We start from the raw sequence: 19,613 nt of genomic DNA on the forward strand, positions 1-19,613 counted from the left end.
AAAACTTCTGTAGAGTCTGCTTCGAACACCTTGCCCACTTCCTGTCTTCAGACAGCCACTTATACATGCCTCAGCCTGATCAAATTTGTTTGCTAATGTTTATTGCCACAACAAAGCTGCCAAATGGAAAAAAATCATATTTTCCTAGAGAATTTTCCTATTTTGTGACCCTTTTTCCTGGTCTGATTTACCAGCGATGTGACCAAAAATAAAACTTAATATTATCTAGTTTTTTAATGCTTTGCAATTTTTTTTTAAAAACTTTGAAAGGCGTATCTTTGTTTTTAAGCGGAATGCACTAAGTTGTCGTACGTTTAAACTGCATTAATTAGCTGATGAGAATAAACATGTTTAATTTAAAAGGAAATGAGCACGCTACTTAACTTTCAAAATAATTGAACATTTTGAAAACATGCAAATGCAAAACTTATTAAGAAAATGCGTATTTAGTAGGTTGGTGTATTAAATTATGGAAGATTTATGATATTTGGCAACTCTGCCACAAGCCTCTAGCTTAGTGCAATTTATGATTACTTCAATCCCTTCAAAATTCAGGTTACTATTAATATTAGTTTTATTTAGCCATTTCTTAATGTACTTCGCTGACCCTAGAAAAATTTGCTTTCATTAACACTCAGTCTCTGTTTTCAAATTACTTTTTTGTCAATTTGTTTCCAATTTTATGTGAAGAAATAAAAACCAACAAAGATGATGAGGTAAAAAAACGGATGCACAAAGAACTCACTGCACACCCAGCCAAAAAGGAACCATGCCAAGTAATATTAAAAAAAAACCCAACTAACACAATAATCAGCTTCATCAACACCAAAATGTCCACATCGTAAACATTAGTGTTACAGATATTACAATCAGAGATGTCGGAGAGAAAAATGTGTCCTGCAAAAGTTTGGTCGATTCTGCACATGGTTTACCTAATCTAGGTGCACAGCACGCATGTACTGTACAGTCAAACTACCATATAATTGACAATGTGGATATAGGCATTGTAAAGTCTTATTTCAATTAGCTAGCAAGTTCTCTGTTATGTATTAATGGCTAATCAATGGCTCTCCAGTGCCGTGTGCAAAAGATTAGGTTCCATTCTCACAGGACAAAATGGATCAAATCTATCAGAAGACTTTTAGCATTGTAGAAAGATTAATTCATGCTTGTTACATTTAGCGCTCAATAACTTGTTAAAATACATCTTGTTTCAGGTTTCTATCAACTGAATGGATGATAGCCTGACGCCTTAAACATATGAGAGCAAAGATTCAATCCAAGGGAATATTTTGATTTAGAGAGGACAGTGCTTAAATCAGCAATCCAGAAAGTTTTTCTACTGCACGCCTATGGTCAAATGTCTTGAGATTTTTCACAATTCAGTAGAATAAGAAAGAGTCTCATAACCTTTGACCAAGTCTGTCTGTCTATCTATTAACTTCAGGTAATGTATACCTGTGAAAGTAAAATTGAATTATTTGACTATGTAGACTAGTTAGCACATTGGCCTCACAAGTCTGAGATTGAGGTTTCAATCCCAGATTCGGGTATTCCAATGTGGCATTTGCCTTGTTCTTCCTGGGCGTGTGTGGGTTTTCTCCAGGATTCCTCGGTTTTCGTCCAACATTCCAAAAACATGTAAGCTGGTTGAACACTCTACATTTTGTCCAGGTATGAGTGTGACCATTAACGATTGTCCATCTCCTAGTGCCCTGCGATTGACTGGCCACCAATGCGTCCCCCGCGACCCTTGTGAGGATAAGAGGTTTTGAAAATGAATACATTTAATATACCAGAACACTACTATAATATTTTCATAATTGAATCCCCAATCACCAATCCAGGACAACACAATGTGGATCGCTATCAAATGCTCAAGATGTTTGATATCAGCTAAATGTAAATGTAAACAAATTAAAAATTCTAGGGCTGAGTTACCCTTTTTGTGGAATTTGTGTATTCAGCAATTCTCAAACATTCCTCATACATGCAGCAGTTTTTCCGCAGTACGTATAATATGAAAAAAAGCATTAGCGATTTTAATGATATATAAATATCTAAAAATGTATGCCATTAACCCCCTTTTACTAGTAAAATAGGAGTGTTTCAGACAAATCTTGCTATTCCTTTTTTAAATTTTATTTCACGACTAGTCTGGTGTTGTTGATGTTGAGGTAGTGTGACTGAGCGATGAGTTGTTTTAGTTCACCTAAATTAAAAATCTTCCCAATGATTTACACTACTCTGTTATAGTGGCACACTCTTGTCTAAATTCATCAGAAAATAAGAGTTCCTATAATTTTTTTCATAATTTTATATAGATATATTATATGTTAGGGCCTCTGCCCCTACCAACTGATAACTGCCTTATGTGTAACAGGTGAAGGGAGTCTCTAATTACGGAGCCTATTATGGGTGAAGTGGCCACAGCTGAATGCAATCTTCATCAGCCAGCTTTAAAAGCAGAGTGGACGCACCATCGTTCGCCCAATAAACTCATTTTTTACTCATGTCAGTTGTATCTCGTCCTCTATGTTCCTGATCCCACGGCTCATTAAGTTTTGCTTCCTTTTTCCACGACCTGATTTGCATGCTCCCTGTGAAGCAACTCTTATATATTATGTCATCGGCTTCCCCACAAGCCAGACGATTCAATCAACCTTTCAAACCCTCTTTGTTCCTCATGGGAACTCTCACTTTTCCCTTCCATTCTGCATTGGGATCTCCTCCCTCTGAAATTCCTAACATCATATATTAGATGTATTTCAACATATTGATGAGGCAATTGTTAATGATATTGTGTGACATTGTACAAACAAGTACACAATTCCTATCATTCGATTGATTTCTTATTATTCTAACCAATCAGTTTTTGCGTGTTCTAAATTCTCATTTGTGTGCAAAAACGTGTTAGTGCTCAGCCATTTTCAGCTTTGCCTCAGTTACAACGAGACGGGTAGGAACTATATGGTTCTACCTGGTGAGTCACACCTATGCAGGTTCCTGGTTACTCTAAGTCATGAACTATACTATCCTGACTCATTACACAAAACAAAACCTAGTCCCCTTTTCTGTGGATCAGGAATCATGGTACCCTGACTTATGCAAAACAAAACCAGGTCCCTTCTTTCACTGGGTCATCAACAATAACATTCTCAGAGGTGTTAATTTTAGTGTGATTGTTTTCACAGGTCTAGTGACACTTGTGAGGATCAGCGGTACAGAAAAATAAATGAATGTATATGGACTGGTACTGTGTGCCAACCAGTCCAAAAGGTACCTTGCACCTTCAGCTGGTATGGTCTCCATCTCACCAGTAGTACCCTCAATTAGAATATCTTCTTTAGAAAATTAATAAACGGTACTTTCTGAAATATTCAGACATCTGTTTAGATGGTCGGAAAGAGAGCAAAAGAGGGTATTTTTTCATTTCCTCCCCTATATTGTTAGTCTGGAGTTAGGCAGTGTTTTGTGTAATAACAAAGCCCCAGGATGTCTTTACTTAAATAGACCCTCCAGGGCTCATGTGTAGAACAGTAGTGCTGTAGCCCGGAGGGTGGTTTTAAAAGCATCTCTTTTTCGCAAATTGGCATCATCCATATTGGCCACGCCAAAGTGTTTCTACTGCTGTTGCCATCACCGTGATAACACTTATTGAACCTGATATGCTCTTTCTTGTCCTTGGTACAAAAAATCCAATGGTTAATCTCATTTTATCCCAAATCATTTTCTGAACCGCTTTATCCTCATTACGGGCGTGAGGCGGGGAACACCCAGAATTGGTGGCCAGCCGATCACAGGGCACAAGGCATGACTGGACGTTTGGTCGCTGGTCTTTTGGTCGCTGGTTTTTTGGTCGCCGGTATTTTGGTCTCCGTTGGTCGCCGCTCTTTTGGTCGCTGTAAGGGTTGGAGTTAGGGTTAAGGTGTAATATCTAAGTACATTTGACAACCCTAACCCTAACGGCGACCAACGGGGACCAAAAGAGCGGCGACCAAAAGACCATCGACAAAACGTCCGAGCACCGGCACAAGGAGACAGACAACCATGCACGCTCACACCCATACCTAGGAACAACTTGGGGTGTCCAATCAGCGTACCATGTATGTTTTTGTAATGTATGAGGAAACCGGAGTACCCGGAGGGAACCCATGCAGAACATGCTAACTCCACAAAGATGTATGTGACCTGGATTTGAATCTGGGACACACTAACCACTCGCCCCACCGAGCCGCCCCTGACAGTGGGTAGAAGAACTCAATTAAAAGTTCAAAACGTTGACTGCCACATATGTTATTTGACTTCATGAGAATAACATGCACATAATCTCAGATTGAAAAACTAAAAAAAACATCTTGACAAAGTATGAATTCATAAAGGATGCTAACAAAAAGAGAAAAAACGTTGTTGTCATTCTGCACATAAAGCTTATCTCCAATGTTTTGGAGCAGAGTGTGGCGGCTATTGATAAAAACCTTTGTCCACTGCCAGAATTAAACAAAATGAATGAATGCACACTGGCGGGCATTAATGTATATTTCAACATATTGATCAAGGAATTGTTATTGATGATGTACAGAAATTCTGCCTATTTAAAGGTGCTTTCAATTCAATAAATCATTGAAAAATTGTGAGCAAGCCCGGCCACTGAGTGGTTAGCATGTTGGCCTCACAATGGGGTTCCTGGGTTCAAATCCTGGTCGGTCCATCCGTGTGGAGTTTGCAGGTTCTCCCCCTCTTCTCTGGGTACTGTGGTTTCCCCCCACAATCCAAAGTAAAAAATGTGTGACCCGGGACAGAGCTGCCCGGGTCGCTCATTTTTTGGGGGGAATATTAAATTGTAAATTTAAATTTGTATTTTTCTAATGGCTGAAGACATCCATTCATTCTCCAAGGAATTAAAATGTAACTGTTGTTCATCCAGCCCACACATTACTGGCAAGCATTGTAGAAAGTTCCTGAATGAATGATCTTTGGACTAATATTGGGTTATCACGCTATAATATATTTATTTTTGTTTGTTAGTTGGTTTTTATGGCAAACAAACCAGGGAATTGAATGAAGTGTATGTATCACACAGAAATCTTTTTTTTCCTGCGAAGTCTACAAACAAATAACAAATAAAGACAGATCTTTGCTCCTTGATTGTTTTAATGGACTTCATCCCTGCATCATCATCAAAGTTCCTTCAAACTTGTCGTTGTTGTGCAGGTGTTCCTATTTTGTAGTTTGTCAGAGCGCTGTGAATCATTATTCTTTTAAGGTGGAGTAAACAAAGCAAAGTGGCGGTGAGAACTCTGCGGATCCGCTTGGTGTGGGCAAGGATGTCCTTTTGAATCAGGTTAGCTGTCAGGGATTTTGCATAGTTGCTAATTGAAATCCTCACATATTTGCTTTAAATGACAGGTCACACTTATTTTGCCTTTACTGTAAAAGTGTCATATATTGAAGGACCCTTCTGGTGCCGTGCTAATTCTGACAATCGGCAACATCATACGGACATGTTATCTCGTGTGCATCACATGGTGTTAGAGAAACATGTTTAAACTTTAGGTTTGCGACATTTTTGTGAGACAATTTAGAGCACCATTTATCGTTTCTGTACATAATGACCTCACAGAAAAGTGACACGTGATAAAACATTGAAGAAGCAACAGCAGTTCACCGTGCTCAAGATGGTGTGGCCTGTGCAAGCAGCGGCCAGAGGCTCTCTCTACTTGTGTAATCTTTTCATGTGTTTTGTGTATCTTGTCCCAAGTGTATTGTCAAAATCGGACTTTAAATTCAGCTTCAACGATTTTGATTTATTAAACCTCAGTGGAATAAGGTTTCTAGCGACTTTAAACTGGGAACATAACACACCGGTGGAGATCGCAACACTACAAGCGCCCAGTCACAGGACCTCAACCTCTAGTATATCCCGCACCAAGTTCGGGAAGAAGCTCCACCCCAATCATTGTGGATATAGTAGATGTGAGATGTGTGCTCCGTGCAGTCAACCCCAGGAAGGCCACAAGACTAGATGGAATACCAGGCAAAGTACTTAAGGCCTGTGCTGACCAACTAACCAGTCTTCACAGACATTTTCAACCTTGCACTAGAATAAGTCTCTGTATGAAATCAGCTACCATCATATCAGTACCCGAGAAGTCACAATTTGGGCGACTACCGCCCAGTAACTCTTACCGAAATCATAACTAACTGCTTTGAAAAATTGGTACTGGAACACATCAGAGCCTGTCTTCCCCTCATTCACAACCCGCATCAGTATATATATATATATATATATATATATATATATATATATATATATATATATATATATATATATATATATATATATATATATATATATATATATATATATATATATATATATATATATATATATATATATATATATATAAACTTACTTATTACCTATCTATTTATGTCTAGAATGCCTTTCCTATTTTCTGCATCCTCACCCTCTTGCTACTGTGACAACAAAATTTCCCAAATACGGGATGACTAAAGTTATCCAATCCAATCTAGAAACAATTTCGATAAACAGCTAGTTCATGATTCATTCATGTTCTGAACCGCTTTAGTACACTTGGGTCACAGGTGGTCTGAAGCCTATCCCAGTCCAGAGGCGGGGAACACAGCCGATCACCGGTTAGGAGAAAGACAACCATTCACACACAAGTGTCCAATCAGCCAGCCTACCAAGGATGATTTTGGAATGTGGGAGGAAACCAGAGTATCCAGAGAAAACCCAGTAGCGGAGCACGTTCACTCCACACAGGTGGACCAACCTGGATTTGGACCCAGGACTTCAGAGCTGTAAGGCTGACGTGCTACCCCCTCAGGCCGCCGGGCCGCTCTCTAGTTCATCACATCTCATAATTACTTTTTCTTTTTAAAATATGTTATTATTTATAAACTTTATCATAATACAGAATCCACAGACTCAGAGCAAATCTAATTTCTTGAACATTAATCAACTGGGATGTGTCATAAATTCAAGTCCTTGTAGGTTCTGACCTTCCTGTGGGAGTTTACATTTTCTCCATGGGTTTGTGATGGTTTTCTCCAGATTCCTTTGTTGAACAGTGTTTTTGTCAGCGAGTATGTGGCAGCTTTCCCAGCTTCATTACATTATGGCCTTTTATCTTGAAAAAAGTTCCTAAAAATGTCAAAATTCATGCTGAAACTCGCAAGCGGAAGACAGAAGATGGAAAATGGCGGATATCAGAGCACTGCTGCTTGTTGGGTGCTCAATTGGGCTGCAATCAGCGAGATGCACAATGTCTCGCCATTCCCTGTTTTGTTGTGAGTGAATTTTGCATCGCACACTTCACCTCTGGAGTAAGACCATATTTTTGAGTCGCCATTGAAAATGCCTCTTAAATATTGATGTTCCTTTATATGCTCAAGGCGTAGCACGGCGTTGCGACATAAATGAATCTACACAGTGACATTCGTTTGTACATAATTCAGCTGGTCGGAACCATGTTAATATTAATGGGTTCCGCCATGCGACCAAGAGCGAGACACTGGAAGTGAACACTGTTCCCCTCTGGAAAAGCATGCATGTTGTGGCGAAAATATATTCTAGTGATGTCCACCATCATTGTGAAGAGGTCCAAGATATCAACACAGTGCATTGGGCTACTCAGAAGGAGACTAGTGACAAGTTGGTCCGAGCCATTGAATTAGGCAATTGTCTTGACAGTGTCAAGACAAAATCAACAGCAACATTTGTACAAAAAGAGGGCTTGGACTAAAGCACCAATAACCTGTTTTTTAAGGTTTAATAACAGAGTAAGAAATAACCAATGGTTATGATGTTTAATAGTACTAAAATTAGACGGATTTCACAAAGGAGCGAAAGAGGGGTACAGAAAAAAAGATTTTTTGCACGGCAATGCGCTCGTAACATAACGTAAACAAATTTAAATGAACTTGGATTACGACACAGACACTCAAAAATAAATTTAATCTAACCTTACACTAAATTTAATCCAAATTTCAGAAAGTTTAAGATGTTGTGGCAGCCATACTGCTTCTAAAGTAAAATTATCTCAATTCTTTCGATGGTTCGTATTACTCCAATGGCTGTCACTTTCGAACAAGAAATAAAATGAAAAAAAATCAAAGTGGAATTTTATTTTATTTCAAAATCAAGGTTACTCATCTGGCCAATCAGAGTATGTTTAACTAGGTTTAGGTGAGCACCCCAGGTAAGATGGCCGGGGCCCGACCTATATGCAAGATGGCCACGCCCCGAGTGAACAGTGATGGGACCGTGAGTTCTTTCACGTTTCATGCAAGATTGGTATTTTTTTTCTTTAATTTCATTCGTAGATTTCGAAATAAATTTTGTTTAGCATTTTATCTGTTTATCTTTTCTCTATTTTGAAATAATCGACCATATTGGCTGCATTGTCTTGACGTCATCGTGTCATGGCGTCGTCATCTTGCAGTTTCGTGCAGGTCGAGTTTTTTATGTCATCAGTCATCATTTTTCGTCCGACAAAAGTGGCGGGTATTATATGCGAGTAAATCCGTGAATCCTCCTCAGCACGTTAGTGGAAAAAGGGGGCGGTTGTGCCAAAATTAGCGGACTTTCTTATTCTAAGACTGGTATAAATAACGCATCATGAGTTGAAAAAGGTAACAAGATGCATTAATGGTTTGCAAGTCATGTCTTGGGCGTCGAGGTGATAACAATTTTAGTATTGGTCCATATAAAGGGCGCACTAGATTATAAGGTGCCTATTTTGGAGAAAATTTAAGACTTTTAAATGTGCCTTATAGTCGTGAAAATACGGTACAGGTATCTCTCTTCGGCTATTTTCTTTGTGGGAAATGGAAGACAGGGAAGTTTTAGTGTGAATAATGATATTTTTCTGAACTTTTTTTTATACTAAATATAAAAAAAATGTGATCTACTGAAGCCGCGATTGTTGAAGCCGCAAAGTGGTGAAGGATGGCAGTATTACATTTTCATTTTTTGTTCTGGTCACCATTTTTTAGGACCTGTAAGACAGCTGCAGATAAATTGTCTCCGTATTAACATCAAACAAGGATCAGGTCTTCTGACTTTATATCTCCATTTTGCGAATAACATTATGAGGTTTGAAGATTGGGAAAGGAAAAGTTTTCTGAGTATTCCTATAATTTATCAATACCTACCACTTACTTGGTCTTCTATATGCACAAGTTCAGTTATGTGTTGAAACAAATCTACCACATATTGGCTAAGGGTCTAATGATGGATCGATGTGGATACACCGGTTAACTGAGCAACAAAGCAGTCATATTGATCGGAAAAAAAACACCATCATTTTCCCCACGCCTTTTGTTTAGAAAAAATGTGTTTAGTTTAACATTCTGCAATGTTTCAGAGGAAAAAATTAAGAAAAAATATTTCGTATTCTTATTTCTTTGATTGAAATTGGACATTGTTAAATATGCACGTTGTATCAAATAATCAAGGGCCCTGAATCGAATCAGGTAAATTGGTAAACAGAGTATTTATGTCCAAAGAATTATTATTGATATTAAGTCTTCATGGAGTTTCTGAATCATTATTTTGACCGCTTTTTTAGTGGAAATGGTTCATCTAAAACGAACATTACATTGACTTTATGAATGAGCAATTTAATGATAGAAAAAACCTTTAGTAGATGGGAGTGGGAGTTTCTATTTCACTTACTCTCCCAAGGATTATCCCAGCCAACTTTGATCAGTAGGCAGATGACATTCTGAATTGTTTGGCATCCAATTCACCAGAACAATGAAACGAGAGAGAATGAAAACTCCCCACCAGAAGGGTGGAAGGCACCAGGAATTCAAACCTCAATCCTAGAACTGTCATGTGCATGTGACACCCAAGATTGTTAGTGTATCCTCTCCTTCCTCCTGAGACCTGCCTCATCTCAGGCAGGTGTGGGGAGTTTTGCCTTACCGCGGTCAAACGGGTTGAGCGGCCGGCTGAAAACTATGGTTGTTCATCAGACACCTGCATAAGCTTAAAGGACACACCACCTCATCTTCCGATTAACTTAGCTTCATACCCTGACCTTGCTTCAACCTTGACCTTTTGTGCCTCTGCCTCGGTGTCTAGGGGCTGCACTTCCACACCTGTTTTCATCGAATCTTTTGCCCCGTATGTTGGTACCTTTGTCTGAACTTCTTCCATGGAATTCCTGGCTGCCGACCTCTTCGTCTCTTTGCAACAACCTACCCACTTTGCCAAATCCTAGCACAGTTCATCTCCTCTATCTGAATAAAAAACTTGTGGTCCTGTCACTGATGTCGGATCCACTGTCTGTATTGGAAACCCCCTAACTCCACGATCCTATAAAGAATAATACTGTTGGAATTATGATATTTATGGATTGAGTGACGGTGTTGTTTTATTGTTATTCTCTGCCTTCTCTATAAACACAGCATTGCCCTCAATATGGGTCAGTCAGGCTACAGTCAGTACGGCCTTACATGCACTTTGCATCATTCTGGCAATTTACAAATCAGATAATATTCTACTCACAGTCACCACAGAACCAGGTGACAACCAGACAAATGTTCCCTCGAAAAGTGTCACCTATGTGAATCATTAAGATTTCCACCCCATTAACATCAAGCTAATTTGCAATGTAAACTGCCTGGTTACACGTGAATCCCAATTTCCCAGGATTGGCTCTTGATTCTGGCCAATTCTGTCCTTCAGTCTTTACAACGTACTTGTCCTAGAATGGGGAGCCACTTAGCAACAGCGGCTACAAAATATAAACTGAGATTTATAACACCCTACTTTACAGGCACAACAAGAAGGTAGCATGCTTTGAATCATATTTTGACAAGGTCCGTCATTAAAATGATATTATGTCAATTGTTCATGCGGGTGTGAGTAAATGGATGATTATTTCCATTTAAAGCATTTAATGATTACACTCGTTGAATGTGTTGTAAAAATAGTTGGCTTGGTCTGTCCAAAATACACACTTGACCAATCGGGATATTTTACAAAGCAGCTTGTATTGTAAGTCAGGTTTGCTGTGTTCTGCAAAGGCTAGAGACCATAAATGTCACTGTAAACTCGGAGAGGAGATTTTAAGATGGATAGGCTCAACCATGTGTTGTTCACTGTGGATAGCAGCAGAGTGAATAGAAGAGGCAGAAAACATATACACTAACCCCTCGTTTTTATGCGGATAAAGAAGACCAGACATGGCCCCGATAATCAAAAAACACAAACTATTATTACTACATACCATACTACATGTTTTTTGGCTTATACGAAAATACAGGTACACAATTACAAATATCAAGAAGTGTATTTATTAAATATCACAGTTACAGGCATATGAAAAGAATATAATGTATTAATATCAAAATAATCTATATATGTATATATATGTATATTTATATATGTATATATGTATATATATATATATATATATATATATATATATATATATATATATATATATATATCTATATATATATATATATCTATATATATATATATATATATATATATATATATATATATATATATATATATATATATATATATATATATATATATATATATATATATATATATATATATATATGAATACTTATTAAATAATTCCAAATTGTCTGTTAGCCTTCCTTTCATTGCTTTTCCCCCTGTTTGCACTGCCTCCAGATGTGTGTTTTCACATTCCACCAATCACATTTCAGCCATTACTTGTTGCCAGGGTCAGAAATCTGCCTCAAGGCCTTCACAATCAGTTCTGCAGGCTCTGCTGTATTAAACAAGCATCGATAATGTTACGATCCCGTCGCGTAGTGCGACGCGATTGGGGGGGAAGGTGAACCCAGGTGCGGAGTCGCCGAAGCAAATGGAAAAGGGGAGGCAGATATGTTGCTCTTGTGGCTTGGTTTCATAAATGGGAAAAACATAACATAAACAACTTAGCTTGATCACTTACTACTACAGAAAAGAAACATGCAGCGTGGCGTGGCGTGGCGTCAAGTGAACGGCATGACAACGTGGAAACACAGGGAATGAAACCAGACCATCCGACAAACATTCAACAAAAACCATAATGCTTAAATAGCCAAAAAAACCTAATCACCAAATTAGCCACGGCTGATAACAATCATGGCATCATGCCAGGAGGGGCAATCAAGCCACTCCTGACAGATAAGACTGTTGCTTTAACCAATCAGAATTCTATTTGTTGACACCACAATGCCTTCTTGCAGGCATAGGGATACATCATTGCCATTTCGCAGGCGGAGGGACATGGCATCGCTTTCACCAACTATGAATGGCTAGAAGGCGGACCAAAGCTAAAGTGAGCCAGCCAGAGCTCGCAAACTCCACCCACAATGGCAGACAGATGAAAACAAATGAATCTGGTTGCTCACAAAGCTATTTTCCAGACAGGACTTTTCCAGAAAAGATAAACATCATTAAGAATGGGCGGTCAACTCCAAAGCTAGCAAGCCTGTCACAGCCGGGAAAAGGGTGTGTCCGCCACTTTCAGTGCACTAACTTTTAGAGCTACCAAGCTGTATGTGGAGCAATCTGCACGAGCAAATATTAGTGTGTTGATTTAAAGCCATTTTCAAGGCGGACTATGCCAGAAATATGACAGTATAGGCTCGACCTTCATCATTAACTTCGATGGCGATAGAAAAGTAGGAAGGAAGGAGGATGGATATTGTGTACAGTTAAAAAGGATTATTGGTGAGTAAAACATGGCTATATTCCTAAATAATATTTCAATTGTGGGCCCGGTTCGGGTATCTAAAAGCTTCAGTGTTTGTATTTAATCACTAAATACGGCTAGGAAGTGGATTTTACCACATTATAGTGCAATTTTTGAGTTTCTCCATTGACGTCCATCACAGTCTTTTCCCGGGGAAATCACCCCTCCTGGTATGGTTGTAATGTCTGAAAAGCTCCAGTATTTGTATTTAATCAATAAATGATTCAACGAAGTGGATTTTACCCCATTTTTTTGTGCATTGATTATTTTTTGTGTCGCAGCTGTAGCTGCAGTTGAGGTTTTATAGCGATAAAAGTTTTTGAGGGATGGATTGATTCGTTGTAGGCCCTGCGAGAAAATGCATGGACCGCCACTGGATTTTACCCATTTTTGTGCATTGATTTATTGATTATTTTTCATGTCGCAGATGTGGCTGCAGTAGAGGTTTTATAGCCATAAAATAGTTTTTGCTAAAGGCGTCACTAGGAAATGCGCAGACTGCCTCTGCAACAGCTGTGTTGCACTGGCGAAGAATAGGTGGTAGAACATTTAAACATAGAGCGAAAATATTTGTTTATTTGTGATAATGTTTCAATGTGTTCCTTTCTGTCTCCACGTGGTTTCATGAAACATTTCTCTAATAAATATAAATAAGGGTTAATATATAGTTTTCTTGAAAACCTATGACTTCACAGTAAACTAAATTTCAATACTAAACCAAAAAAATGTGTATCCACTGCCAAGAGGACACTATTTAGATTGGTTGAGTTCTTTGTAGGCAAAGGATGTTTTGTCATTATGATTTCAAATTCATCTCATCTCTTCTCATTTTCCGAACCGCTTATTTCTCATTAGGGTCGCAGAGCGTGCTGTGGTATATCCTCGCTGACTTCGGGCCAGTGGCTGGGGACACCCTGAATCGGTGGCCAGCTGATCGCAGGGCACAAGAAGATGGACAACCATTCACTCACAAACTCATTCCTTGGGACATTTAGAATGTCCAATCAGCCTACCATGCATGTCTTTAGAATGTGGGGGGAAACCAGAGTACCCGAAGAACACCAACAAAGCCCGGGGGGATTTCGCAAATTCCAAACAGGTGGCTGAATTTGAATCCAGGACCCCCCACTGTGAGGATGGGACACTAACTAACTGATTAGGACCTGGTGGTGAGTAGGCTACAATGGCGGGAGAGAATGCTTGCAATTGCGTTAATTAACTTTGGTGACAGACCCATTCTTTTCCCAACCCAGTGTACAACTTGAACCACAAATCAAATTACAAACGGAATCATGTTTCCACCCAGTTTCAAACAGGGAACCTTGCGCATGAGAGGCGAATGCGATAACCACTACACTATGGAAACTGCATGTTCAATCAAGATTTGGTAGCAAGGCCAACCACGTCCCTGCACAGTGTACTGCTTGAGGAACAATTGAACTGTCCAAGCAAAATCGGTTTCAACCCGGTTCCGGACTGGGGACCTTTCGCATGTAAGCCGAATGTGATAACCACTACACTATGGAAACAGCTTGTTAAATTTGGTAGCAGGCCCAAAGGAATCTTTAAACAATTGTGTCAATTAATTTTGGTGACAGCCCCATTCATTCCCCAACCCAGTGTACAGCTTGAACTACAAATAAAAGAACAAATGGTATCATGTTCCCACTAGTTTCGAACAGGGGACCTTTCACGTGTTAGGGGAATGTGATAACCACTACATGGAAACTTAATGTTTACTCAGAAATTGGTAGCAGGACCAAACAAATCCCTACACAATGTAGTGCTTGAGGAAAATTCAACCATCCAAGCAAAATCTGTTTCCACACTGTTTTGAACTGGCGACCTTTCGCATGTGAGGTGAACGTGATAACCTGAAAACTGCTTGTTCAATTAATATTTGGTAGCAGGCCCTAGAGAATCTTGTAACATTTGTGTCAATTAACTTTGGTAACAGACCCATCCAATTCCCAACCCAGTGTACTGCTTGAAATACAAATCAAATGACAAAAGGTATCATGTTCCCACCCAATTTCGAAACAGGGGACCTTTCACGTGTTAGGGGAATGTGATAACCACTACACCATGGAAACTTAATGTTTAGTCAGAAATTGGTAGCAGGACCAAACAAATCCCTACACAATGTAGTGCTTGAGGAAAATTCAACCATCCAAGCAAAATCTGTTTCCACACAGTTTTGAACTGACGACCTTTCGCATGTGAGGTGAACGTGATAACCTGAAAACTGCTTGTTCAATTAATATTTGGTAGCAGGCCCTAGAGAATCTTGTAACATTTGTGTCAATTAACTTTGGTAACAGACCCATCCAATTCCCAACCCAGTGTACTGCTTGAAATACAAATCAAATAACAAAAGGTATCATGTTCCCACCCAATTTCGAAACAGGAGACCTTTCGAGTGTTAGGCGAATGTGATTACCACTACACATTGGAAACTGCTTGTTCAATCAAAAATTGGTAGCAGGACCAACCAAATCCATACACAGTATGCAGCTTGAAGAACAATTGAACTATCCAAGTAAGATCTGTTTCCACCCAGTTTCAAACTGGGGACCTTTGGAAACTGCGTGTCTAATCAAAAATTGGTAGCAGGACCAACCATACCTCTACACAGTATGCTGCTTGAGGAACAATTGAACTATCCAAGCAAGATCTGTTTTCACCCAGTTTCAAACTGGGGACCTTTCGTGTGTAACGCAAATGTGATAGCCAACACACCATGAAAACTGCTTGGCCATCATAATTTCGGAGCAGGACCAACCAAATCCCGACACAGTGTACTCTTTGAGGAACAATTCAGCCATCCAAGCAAACTTTGTTTCCACACAGTTTAGAACTGAGGACTTTTCGCGTGTGAGGCGAACGTGATAACGACTACACTATGGAAACTGCTTGACAATTCTGTATATGGTAGCAGCACCAACCAAATCCCTACACAGTCTACTCTTTGAGGAACAATTCAACCATCCAAGCAAAATCTGTTTCCACCCAGTTTCGAAAAGGGGACCAGTCGTACGCCAGGCGACTGTGACAACCATTACACCATGGAAACTGCTTGGCTGTCGTAATTAGGGAGCAGGACCGACAAAATTCCTACAAAAAGTACTGCTTGAGGAACAATTCAACCATCCAAGCAAAATCAGTTCCCACCCAATCTCGAACTGGGGACCGTTCACGTGTAAGGCGAATGTGATAACCACTACACTATGGAAACTGCTTGTTCAATCAAAATGTGGTAGCAGGCCCTAGAGAATCTTGTAACAATTGCGTCAATGAAGTTTGGATACAGACCCATTCATTTCCCATCCCAGTGTACAGCTTGAACTACAAATCAAATTACAAAACATATCATGTTTCCACCCAGTTTCGAACAGGGGACCTTTCGCGTGTTAGGCGAATGTGATAACCAATACACCATGGAAACTGCTTCTTCAATCAAGGATTGGTAGCAGGACCAACCAAATCCCTACACAGTGTACTGCTTGAGGAACAATTCAACCGTCCAAGCAAAATCTGTTTCCACCCAGTCTCGAACTGGGGACCTTTCGCGTGTAAGGCGAATGTGATAACCACTACACTATGGAAACTGCTTGTTCAATCAAAATGTGGTAGCAGGCCCTAGAGAATCTTGTAACAATTGCGTCAATTAAGTTTGAAAACAGACCCATTCATTTCCCATACCAGTGTACAGCTTGAACTACAAATCAAATTACAAAAGGTATCATGCTTCCACCCAGTCTTGAACTGGGGACCTTTCGCGTGCAAGGCGAATGTGATAACCACTACACTATAGAAACTGCTTGTTCAATCATTAATTGGTCGCAGGCCCTAGAGAAGCTTGTAACATTTGTGTCAATTAACTTTGGTAACAGACCCATTCAATTCCCAACCCAGTGTACAGCTTGAAATACAAATCAAATAACAAAAGGTATCACGTTTCCACCCAATTTCGAAACAGGGGACCTTTCGAGTGTTAGGCGAATGTGATTACCACTACACATTGGAAACTGCTTGTTCAATCAAAAATTGGTAGCAGGACCAACCAAATCCCTACAAAGTATGCTGCTTGAGGAACAATTGAACTATCCAAGCAAGATCTGTTTCCACCCAGTTTCAAACTGGGGACCTTTCGTGTGTAACGCAAATGTGATAGCCAATACACAATGGAAACTGCTTGGCCATCATAATTTGGGAGCAGGACCAAACAAAATTTGTTTCCACACAGTTTCGAACTGAGGACCTTTCACGTGTGAGGCGAACGTGATAACCAATAGACTATGGAAACTGCTTGTCGATTCTCTTTATGGTAGCAGCACCAACCAAATCCCTACACAGTCTACTCTTTGAGGAACAATTCAACCATCCAAGCAAAATCTGTTTCCACCCAGTTTCGAAAAGGGGACCAGTCGTACGCCAGGCGACTGTGACAACCACTACACCATGGAAACTGCTTAGCCGTTATCATTTGGGAGCAGGCCCTAGAGAATCTTGTAACAATTGCGTCAATTAATTTTGGATACAGACCCATTCATTTCCCATCCCAGTGTACAGCTTGAACTACAAATCAAATTACAGAAGGTATCATGTTTCCACCCAGTTTCGAACAGGAGACCTTTCGCGTTAAAGGCGAATGTGATAACCACTACACCATGGAAACTGCTTCTTCAATCAAGGATTGGTAGCAGGACCAACCAAATCCCTACACAGTGTACTGCTTGGGGAACAATTAAACCGTCCAAGCAAAATTTGTTTCCACCCAGTCTCGAACTGGGGACCTTTCGCGTGTGACGCGAATGTGATAACCACTACACTATGGAAACTGCTCGTTCAACCAAAAATTTGGTAGCAGGCCCTAGAGAATCTTGTAACATTTGTGTCAATTAACTTTGGTAACAGACCCATTCAATTCCCAACCCAGTGTACAGCTTGAAATACAAATCAAATAACAAAAGGTATCATGTTTCCACCCAATTTCGAAACAGGGGACCTTTCGAGTGTTAGGCGAATGTGATTACCACTACACATTGGAAACTGCTTGTTCAATCAAAAATTGGTAGCAGGACCAACCAAATCCCTACACAGTAAGCTGCTTGAGGAACAATTGAACTATCCAAGCAAGATCTGTTTCCACCCAGTTTCAAACTGGGGACCTTTCGTGTTTAACGCAAATGTGATAGCCAATACACAATGGAAACTGCTTGGCCATCATAATTTGGGAGCAGGACCAACCAAATCCCGACACAGTGTACTCTTTGAGGAACAATTCAGCCATCCAAGCAAAATTTGTTTCCACCCAGTTTCGAACTGGGGACCTTTCGCGTGTTAGGCGAATGTGATAACCACTACACTATAGAAACTGCTTGTTCAATCAGCAATTGGTAGCAGGCCCTAGAGAATCTTGTAACATTTGTGTCTATCAACTTTGGTAACAGACCCATTCAATTCCCAACCCAGTGTACAGCATGAACTGCAAATCAAATAACAAAAGGTATCATGTTTCCACCCAATTTCGAACAGGGGACCTTTCGTGTGTTAGCCGAATGTGATAACCACTACACCATGGAAACTGCTTGTTCAATCAAAAATTGGTAGCAGGACCAACCATACCTCTACACAGTGTAGTGCTTGAGTAACAATTCAACCATCCAAGCAAAGTTTGTTTCCACACAGTTTCGAACTGAGGACCTTTCACGTGTGAGGCGAACGTGATAACCACTACACTATGGAAACTGCTGGCCGATTCTTTTTATGGTAGCAGCACCAACCTAATCCCTACACAGTCTACTCTTTGAGGAACAATTCAACCATCCAAGCAAAATATGTTTCCACCCAGTTTCGAAAAGGGGACCAGTCGTGCGCCAGGCAACTGTGATAACCACTACACTATGGAACCTGCTGGCCAATTCTTTTTATGGTAGCAGCACCAACCTAATCCCTACACAGTCTACTCTTTGAGGAAAAATTCAACCATCCAAGCAAAATCTGTTTCCACCCAGTTTCGAAAAAACGACCTGTCGTGCGCCAGGCGACTGTGATAACCACTACACCATGGAAACTGCTTCTTCAATCAAGGATTGGTAGCAGGACCAACCAAGTCCCTACACAGTGTACTGCTTGAGGAACAATTCAACCTTCCAAGCAAAATTTGTTTCCACCCAGTCTCGAACTGGGGACCTTTCGCGTGTAAGGCGAATGTGATAACCACTACACTATGGAAACTGCTTGTTCAAACAAAATTTGGTAGCAGGCCCTAGAGAATCTTGTAACAATTGCGTCAATTAAGTTTGGATACAGACCCATTCATTTCCCATCCCAGTTTACATCTTGAACTACAAATCAAATTACAAAAGGTATCATATTCCCACCCAATTTCGAACAGGGGACCTTTCGCATGTTAGGCGAATGTGATAACAACTACACCATGGAAACTGCTTGTTCAATCAAAAATTGGTAGCAGGACCAACCATACCTCTACACAGTGTAGTGCTTGAGTAACAATTCAACCATCAAAGCAAAACCTGTTTCCACACAGTTTCGAACTGAGGACCTTTCACGTGTGAGGCGACCGTGATAACCACTACACTTTGGAAACTGCTTGTTGATAATCTATATGGTAGCAGCACCAACTAAATCCCTACACAGTCTACTCTTTGAGGAACAATTCAACCATCCAAGCAAAATCTGTTTCCACCCAGTTTCGAAAAGGGGACCAGTCGAACGCCAGGCGACTGTGACAACCACTACACCATGGAAACTGCTTGGCCGTCATATTTTGGGACTAGGACCAACAAAATTCCTACAAAGTGTACTGCTTGAAGAACAATTCAACCA

At 40.0% G+C, this 19,613-nt stretch overlaps 8 non-coding genes across 8 annotated transcripts; all 8 read right to left on the bottom strand.

Moving 5' to 3' along the window:
- Positions 1 to 15,923: 15,923 nt before the first annotated feature.
- On the bottom strand, positions 15,924 to 15,996 carry trnav-uac (transfer RNA valine (anticodon UAC)). The gene has a single exon. It is a non-coding gene; the product is annotated as a tRNA-Val (tRNA).
- Positions 15,997 to 16,133: 137 nt separating this feature from the next.
- trnav-aac (transfer RNA valine (anticodon AAC)) lies at positions 16,134 to 16,206 on the bottom strand. Its single transcript has one exon. It is a non-coding gene; the product is annotated as a tRNA-Val (tRNA).
- A 90-nt stretch (positions 16,207 to 16,296) lies between these two features.
- Positions 16,297 to 16,369, bottom strand: trnav-uac (transfer RNA valine (anticodon UAC)). Its single transcript has one exon. It is a non-coding gene; the product is annotated as a tRNA-Val (tRNA).
- A 137-nt stretch (positions 16,370 to 16,506) lies between these two features.
- On the bottom strand, positions 16,507 to 16,579 carry trnaa-ugc (transfer RNA alanine (anticodon UGC)). The gene has a single exon. It is a non-coding gene; the product is annotated as a tRNA-Ala (tRNA).
- Positions 16,580 to 17,529: 950 nt separating this feature from the next.
- On the bottom strand, positions 17,530 to 17,602 carry trnav-cac (transfer RNA valine (anticodon CAC)). The gene has a single exon. It is a non-coding gene; the product is annotated as a tRNA-Val (tRNA).
- A 464-nt stretch (positions 17,603 to 18,066) lies between these two features.
- On the bottom strand, positions 18,067 to 18,139 carry trnav-aac (transfer RNA valine (anticodon AAC)). Its single transcript has one exon. It is a non-coding gene; the product is annotated as a tRNA-Val (tRNA).
- A 300-nt stretch (positions 18,140 to 18,439) lies between these two features.
- trnav-cac (transfer RNA valine (anticodon CAC)) lies at positions 18,440 to 18,512 on the bottom strand. The gene has a single exon. It is a non-coding gene; the product is annotated as a tRNA-Val (tRNA).
- Positions 18,513 to 18,928: 416 nt separating this feature from the next.
- On the bottom strand, positions 18,929 to 19,001 carry trnav-uac (transfer RNA valine (anticodon UAC)). Its single transcript has one exon. It is a non-coding gene; the product is annotated as a tRNA-Val (tRNA).
- Between the last annotated feature and the right edge of the window lie 612 nt (positions 19,002 to 19,613).

Source organism: Stigmatopora nigra, chromosome 11, assembly GCF_051989575.1.
Source record: "Stigmatopora nigra isolate UIUO_SnigA chromosome 11, RoL_Snig_1.1, whole genome shotgun sequence".
Taxonomy (NCBI): domain Eukaryota; kingdom Metazoa; phylum Chordata; class Actinopteri; order Syngnathiformes; family Syngnathidae; genus Stigmatopora; species Stigmatopora nigra.